Genomic DNA, 6,436 nt, shown 5'->3' on the forward strand with positions numbered 1-6,436 from the left:
TGTAGACCCATTTATATTCAATGACTTTTACATCATTTGGTGGTTCTACAAACTCCCAGACCTGATTAGAATGCATAGATTATATTTCAGAGTTCATTGCACTTTGCCAAGATGTTGCATCTTTATCTTGGAGTGCTTCATCATATATCCAGGGATCAGCTTCATGTTCACCAGGGATCAAGTCCGAAGACTCTCCCAAAAATATGAATCTATCAGGTTGTCTAATAAGTCTCCCACTACGATGAGGCACTACCTGTAATTGTGCATCATTTATGACACGTGTTGCAGTTACTTGTGATATCTTATCTTGTACCGTTGGTACTAAAGTAGAAGTGCCCTCTCTTATTTCCTCAAGAATAATTTTACTCATGGGCTTGTGATTCATTACATAGTCCTCTTCTAAAAATCGGGCATTGGTGCTAACAATGACCTTCTGATATTTAGGACTATAAAACAAACTACATTTCGTTCCTCTAGGACATCCCACGAACAAATGAACTTCTATACGTGATTCCAACTTATCAGCGTCTCCCTTCAGCACATGTGCTGGACTATCCCAAATCCGAATGTGTTTCAAACTAGGCTTACGCCCATTCCATAATTCTGTGGGAGTGGAGGGTACTGACTTAGAAGGTACCAAGTTCAGAATGTACGCTGTCGTTTCCAGAGTATATCCCCAAAATGAATTTGGTAATTTTGAATAACTCATCATTGATCTAACCATTTCCATAAGAGTCATATTCTTTCGTTCTGTCACATCATTCTGTTGGGGTGTACCAGGTGCAGACAATTGGGATTGAATCCCGGCCTCTGATAAGTAACTCCTAAACTCTCCTAAGAGGTACTCTCCACCACGATCAGATCGTAGTGTCTTGATACTTTTACCATGACGCTTCTCCACATCAGCCTTGTACTCTTTGAACTTATCAAAGCACTCAGACTTGTGGTGCATCAAGTAAATGTACTCATATCTCGAATAGTCATTTATAAAAGAGATAAAATATTCGAAATCACCTCTTGCCTAGATAGTCATAGGCTCATACAAATCAGAATGAACCAATTCCAACACTTCTTTGGCTCTATACCCCTTTACCTTAAAAGGCCTCTAAGTCATTTTTACTTCCAAGCAAGACTCGCAGGTCGAAAAGTTTTCCACTACCAATGAACACAAAGGTCCATCGGCTATTAACCTTTGAATCCTACTCAAGTTAATATGACCCAACCTTAGATGCCAAAGATATGTTTGGTTCATTTCCGAAAGTTACTTTCTCTTATTAGAATTAGAAGATGTGTTATTAATTTCCATTTGTTGTATCGTGGGAGTTATTGGATTAAGAGTATACAAATTGCCAACCAACGTACCAGAATAGATAATCACCTTATTTTTCTTGACAACCACTTTATCATCAAAAGAAACAGAATATTCATTCATAAATAATTTAGAAACTGAAATCAAGTTCTTTCTAAAACATGGTGCGTAAAGATAATTTTTTAAAATCAAAGTTTTATTCCTATTAAAAGATAAATAAAGATCTCCCACTGCAACAGTCGCCACTCTCGTAGCATTGCCCATGTAGATGATGATCTCCCTTTCATGTAGTCGTCTGGTTTCCTGGAACCCCTACAATAAATTGTAGGCATGATCAGTGGCTCCCATATCTACACACCAGGTACCTGAAGATAACACCGCTAAACATGTTTCAACAACTAATGAATAGGATATACCTTTATTGTTCTCCTTTCTGCGAGGGCAATCCACCTTCTAATGTCTAGATTGCTTGCATGTGAAACACTTGCCTTTCGGCTTCTTCACACCTGCCTGCCACCTAGTCCCTTGAGGTCGAATCACTTTCTTTACCGAACCAACTTGTTTCTTCTTCTTCTTTCCGCCTTTCATCTTAGAGGCAGAAATGTTTTCAGCAATGTGAACTTGAGAACTTTGACAAAATAGCCCTTCTGCCACTTGGAGTTCTGTCAGAAGTTCTGCCAACGAATAAACCCTTTTATTCATGTTGTAGTTCAGGCGGAACTGCTCAAAACACTTGGGTAGCATTTGTAGAATGATATCGACCCGGGTTTCCCCATGTATTTCATCTCCAAGGACTTCCATCTCATTCAAATGAGTCATCATCTTGAGGATATGATCCCTTACGGGTGTCCCCTGAGTCATGGTGGTCGTCATTAAGTTTCTCATGGCCTCCTACCTAGCAGCCCGATTCTGGTGTCTGAAGAGTTCCTTAAGATTGAGCATCATGTCATAGGTAGTGGGTAGGGTCTGATGCTGATGTTGCAGCACATTTGACATAGAAGCCAAAATGTAACACCGCGCTATCTCATCTGCCTTGACCCATTTCCTATGTCTCTCTATCTCCTCTTCACTAGAATCCTTATCAAGCACGCTAGGACAGACCTCAAGAAGTACGGACTTGTATTCTTCAGCAGTTAAGACAATGTCCAAGTTTCATTTCCAATCAATATAATTTGGACCAGTAAGTTTATTTTCTTTTAAAATAACAGCAAGAGGATTGAAAGTCATTTTGAAATCCTGAGAATCACAAAAAAAAATATTTGGTCAAAACTTTAGAATTTAAAATAATATTTGATTCCTCAAACAATATAATTTAAATTCACCGACACCTCAAAACACTGTAAATTTCGTATGTCATGATAGTGTGGACGTATACTAATTCAAACATTTGTAAGAGGAGGTTTTACCTATTAATTTTATTATCTTGTCAACCTAACTTTATGACAAATAAAATTAATAGTTGGTTCATCTTCGGCCACACAAATAATAGCAGTGACTCCGATGGAGAGGATACTATTAAATGCGCCTAAGTATATACTATTACTTGATACTTAGTCCACTAATTAGGATTGTGGCCCTTCAGATGGAGAAGATCACACATACCTAAATAATTTCCTATAATCATTCATAGAGGAAGTTTGATCTAGTGATCCGCAAATAAACACATTCGATATGGAGGAAGGCACTTAAAGCCAACGCGCAAGTTTGAATACATCACTTACAAACAGTAATGGAGACCATGGAATTTATTTAAATAATCCCTCTCCTACTTAGTTATTTAATTTGAGGAATTTTAACATGCACACACATCACAGCACACAAAAACAACATATAAAGGCAATAAATATAAAAATAAAATTTTCAACTATTATGACATCATCCATCGATGTCCTCCAATATGTCGCCAATGGATCAAGCCATCACGTCTATCTTGCTTCCTTCTTCGCAGCGCCTCTGGTCCTCAAAATAGCACCACGCATATCAAGGATACAAGCTGCAACAAAAGAAATAAAAATTTACATTTATCGATCCTATATTCCACAAAGAAATTTATATGTAATCTAGATCGAACAAAATGTAAAAAATAATACAGCAACCGGTCGTATTTAATTATTACAATCATGCACACACAAAACAACCACGACATGCCCGAGGGTTCAAATCATACACAAACACACAAAGCCATAATAGTTGGACCTAGGATGTCTGCAACCACAGAGTTAATCTTTCTAGCACATCCTACTATTATCTTGCCTAAACTTATATATGATCAGTGCATAATTTAACTGAAAATCAATCACACAGAGCCAGAAAACTCGCTCTGATACCACTTGAAGGCGCTAGAATTCCGTTCTGTTTAAATTTTCCTGTACAAAAATTGTATAAGTACAGAACTTTTCCTAGTAACCCGCATGTTCGATCACACATGTGTTTGATCAATCAAGCAAGTTCTTGATGGATCAAGGCACACCTTGATCGAAATACAAGATCGTTGGCCTCTTGTGTTAGTATTCAAAATCGATATAAAGAAAACTAAACTAATTACAGCGTAGAATTAAAGAACTAGTTGTACCTTTCCTTTGTAGCTAAAGACCTCTTGATTTTCTGCTGTATTCCTCTCCTCTTCTTGGATGTCGTGTGGGCGACGATCTACCAAGATAGAAAACACCCTTCCCTTCTTTTCTTCCAAACCGCTGGCCACTAAGGAGAGCAAGAGTCGCCGACCCCTTGCAAGGAGAAGATGCGCCAGCCCCTAGAAAGGAGAAGATGCGCCGCCTACTCCCTCTTTCAACCCTTGCCGCCAACCCTAGCAAGGAAGAGAAGTCGTCGACCCTTAGCAAGGAGAAGAGGACCGCCGGCCCTAAGCATGAAGAAGATGCACCGCCTACTCCCTCTTTCAACCCTTGTCGCTGGCCCTAGGAAAGCAAAGAGGCGCCAAAACACACAACAACTAATTGGATGGGTGAATGCGAGACTTTATATAGAGGCTACAACAGGGACCTAAAGGAGGAATTGGTTTAGGCCTCCTAATGGTCTTGGGCTTCCTGTGTTCGGCCCGAACACTCAACTCAAGTCCATCAATAATAATCCATACCACTAAAGGGTTATTATTGAACTACCGCACCAATCCCATATTACAATATGGGCTCCTTCTCATCATGAGTGCGTTAATCTCCCTGTGTTTAAGATATCGTATGTCCGTTAATTAATTAATTTACTGACAACCTAATTAATTAATATATGATTTCAAGAGTAGTACCACTCAACTTTATTATCATGTCAGATTAAGCCCACCTGTAGGGTTTACATGATAATCCTTATGAGCTCCTCAAGGGAACATCATCAGCCTAAATAATTAGGACATATATTCCTTCTATAATCAATAACATACCATATAAATAGTATCATTTCCCAACTTATCGAGCTTATTGATTTAACGAATAAATCTCACCCATTGATAAGTTAAAGAAATAAATACTAAGTATACATTCTTGTTATTATATAGGGATTAAGAGGATGCACATCCATAATAATAGAGATTCTGTTCTTTTATATAGTCAGTATAAATCAAGCAACCTCAAATGGTCCTGCTCAATACACACATATTGTACTAGTGTAATTTTATAGTCAAGACAGACTAATACCAAATTACACTACAACCGTTCTAATGGTTTGTCCTAATCCATCTTAATTGTGAGCTACTATTTATAATTTATAAGGAATCGATAACATGATCTTCTGTGTGGCACCACACACCATGTTATCTACAATATAAATTAAAATGGACAACTGCATTGATATATAAAATGTAAACATTTGACCAAAGTGATTCTCATTTTAAAATATTTCAAAACAGATATTCATACAAAAGCTAGGCATATAATATACATCCCAACACCTTCTTGTTAGGATCCTTCGTACGGCTAGAGAGGGGGGGTGTGAATAGCCGACCCCAAATCGATCGCGTTTCTTCCTACAATTCGTTAGCGCAGCGGAAAAACAAACAAGGAAACGAAAACAAGAAGATCAAACCTCAACGCGTCGATGTAACGAGGTTCGGAGATGATACTCCTACTCCTCGGCGTGTCCGTAAGGTGGACGAAGCCTCTCAATCCGTCGGTGGATGAGTCCCCGGAGAACCGGCTAATAATATACTCCTTGTGGGTGGAGAAACCTCACCACAATCTTTTGCAACAGCAAACAAAGGAGTACAACAATAGAGACAACAAACAAGAACAATAGAAATTGTAAAACACTTGCTTGCCTCTTGTTGTCGACTGGAACCTTGATGAAGCAGCAGCTTCTCAGCTAGAACACCAGCAGGAAACTCACGCGAGCTTCAGCATCAGAGAGCTTAGCAAAGCTCAAGAGCACACCAGCTCGGTAGTCAAGAGCGAAGCTCAAGAAGAAAGGTGGTAAACGCCTGTAGAAGCCCTCGGCCCCTTTATACCGCGAAGGAGAAACAATGAAGAAACTAGCGTTGCGATCGCAACGGCTAGAACTCGATCGGTTCACGGACCGATCGGACTGGCCGATCGGTCCCGGACCGATCCGCCAAGACACGTAGCCCATCAGCGATCGATCGGCCTGTGGACCGATCAGACACACCGGATCGGTCCACAGATCGATCCCAACTCCCAGCGCGCTTAATCCTGATCGGTCCAGGGAAGATCTGATCGGCCTGCGGACCGATCACTGCCGTTCCTGTGTTGCCTGGATCGGTCACCGACCGATCAAGAATCGAACAGAGAGCTTTTTCCGATCGGTCACCGGACCGATCGAGCAACACAGGGATCGGTCGGTGACCGATCCGAGCTTGGATTTTGCCCAAACCAAGTCCCAAGACTTCCAAACCAATATCCGGTCAACCTTGACCTATTGGTACTTCATCCCTAGCATCCGGTCACTCCCTTGCTAAGACTCTCCGCCAAGTGTCCGGTCAATCTTTTGACCTACTTGGACTTTCCAACACCAGTCCGATCATCCCCGATCCATCTGGATTTTCCCTTGCCCGGCTTCACTCACGGACTTTCACCTGGTTTCACTCACCAGATTTCCACGCCTAACATCCGTTAGGACTTTCACCTGCCTGCTTCACTCACCAGGACTTTCCCACTGCCTGGCTTC

The sequence above is a fragment of the Zingiber officinale genome, chromosome 11B (assembly GCF_018446385.1).
Source record: "Zingiber officinale cultivar Zhangliang chromosome 11B, Zo_v1.1, whole genome shotgun sequence".
Taxonomy (NCBI): Eukaryota; Viridiplantae; Streptophyta; class Magnoliopsida; order Zingiberales; family Zingiberaceae; genus Zingiber; species Zingiber officinale.